Source organism: Crocuta crocuta, unplaced genomic scaffold (genome assembly GCF_008692635.1).
Source record: "Crocuta crocuta isolate KB4526 unplaced genomic scaffold, BGI_CrCroc_1.0 scaffold693, whole genome shotgun sequence".
NCBI lineage: Eukaryota > Metazoa > Chordata > Mammalia > Carnivora > Hyaenidae > Crocuta > Crocuta crocuta.
The window spans coordinates 1,362,277-1,364,241 of NW_027527545.1; the positions used below are offsets into that span (position 1 = coordinate 1,362,277).

The 1,965-nt window shown below is 41.0% G+C and overlaps 1 protein-coding gene across 1 annotated transcript in view; it reads left to right on the forward strand.

Annotated features, from left to right (window-relative positions):
• GADD45GIP1 (GADD45G interacting protein 1) overlaps positions 1-1,965 on the forward strand; it is a 9,500-nt gene that overhangs the window by 5,489 nt on the left and 2,046 nt on the right. The window lies entirely within an intron of this gene.

The window sequence follows — 1,965 nt, forward strand, 5'->3', positions numbered from 1 at the left end:
AAAAAAAAAAAAAAAATTAAAAAAAAGATACAAAACAGATGGACACAAGGGAAGGGAAGCAAAAAAAAAAAAAACAAACAAAACAGACGGGGACAAAACATAAGAGACTTAAATACGGAGAACCAACAGAGGGTTACTTGGAGGGGGTGGGGGGGAGAGGCTACATGGGTAAGGGGCATTAAGGAATCTACTCCTGAAATCACTGTTGCACCATGTGCTAACTAACTTGGATGTAAATTTAAAAATAGATTAAAAATTTTTTTTCAAATGAGGTCTGTGAAATCACTCACGTTGCTGTGAGCGGGTGTAACCTCTGCGCTTGCGTTCCTGTGTAGCACTCTGTTGGCTGAAACGTCAAAATTCAGGTCTCTGTTCTGCCGTGAGTGAACTCAGGCAGCTGCTGTTTCTGGTTTGGGGCTGATGTCTCCACGTGCTGCTGTGAAGTATGAATGTCCTTCTCCAGGCTTTCTAGTTCACTGAGCAAACTGCAGTTCGTGTGCATGATAAAATACATGTAACATAAAATATACCATTTTAATCATTTTCAAGTGTACCGTTCAGGCTATTCCGCACATTCACATTATTGTGTGATCATTTCCGCTGTCCATGTCCAGAATGTTTTCATCTTCTCAAACAGAAACTCAGTCCCCCTTCAACACTAGCTAATCCCCATTCTTTGTCTCCTCTGCCCCTGACCACCACCAGTCTACTTTCTGTCTCTGGGAACTTGGCTGCTCCAAGGACCTCATATAAGCGGAATCACCCAAATATATGTCTTTTTGTGACTGGTTGATTTCATTCAGCACAATGCCCTCCAGGTTTATCCATGTTGTTCATCCAATCTCCTTCCTTTTCAAGACTGAAATCCTGTTTTTAAAAGGTAGTGTGGGGGTGCCTGGATGGTTCAGTTGGTTGAGCCTCTGACTTTAGCTCAGGTCATGATCTCACCGCTCATGGGTTCGAGCCCCACGTCTGGCTCTGTGCTGACAGCTCAGAGCCTGGAGCCTGCTTCAGATTCTGCGTCTCCCTCTCTCTCTGCTCTTCCCCTACTCATGCTCTGCCTCTCTCTCCTTCAAAAAATTAAAACAATCGCCTAGGTAAGGTTTTCAATAATTCTTTAAAATAAAAACCTTGAGGGCAATTGGATGGCTCAGTCAGTTAAGCATCGGACTCTGGCTCAGGTCATGATCTCAGGGTTAATGAGTTCAAGCCCTGCACTGGGCTCCCTGCTGACAGCTCAGAGCCTGGAGCTATTTTTGGATTCTGTGTTTCCCTCTCACTCTGCCCCTCTTCCTGCTCACCTTCCCTTCTTGCTCGCTCTCTCTCTCTCAAAACTAAATAAACATTAAAAGACAAATAAAAATCTTGAAATATTAAAAATCAAATTTAAAAGCCTAGAATGAAGCATAACAAATATTTAATGTTATAAACAATATTTAAGTATTTAAAATGAAATCTAAACATTTTAACGAACACCTTACATAGATCCTAAATATTTAAAATGTAAAGTAATATGTAGACTAAACTTCATTTTTAATTTTTTTTTAATGGTTTTTATTTATCTCTAGGAGAGAGAGAGACAGCGTGAGCAGGGGAGGGTCAGAGAGAGAGGGAGTCACAGACTGAAACAGGCTCCAGGCTCTGAGCTGGCAGTCAGCACAGAGCCCGACGCGGGGCTCGAACCCACGAACCGCGAGATCATGACCTAAGCGGAAGTCGGTCGCTTAACCCACTAAGCCACCCAGGCGCCCCAAAACTTCAAACTCAAGTCCTATTTAAATTTTTGAATAAGTATTAGTTTAATATTTAGCTATTTAAATTTTAAAATAAAAATCAAATGCTACTTTGAAAATATAAAATTAAAATATACTATGATTTTAATAAATAACAGGTAAACAATATTCTGAATTATATTTGAAGATGTAGAGAATACTGTCCACCCCCTTCTCTCTCCCCGGCCTGGAG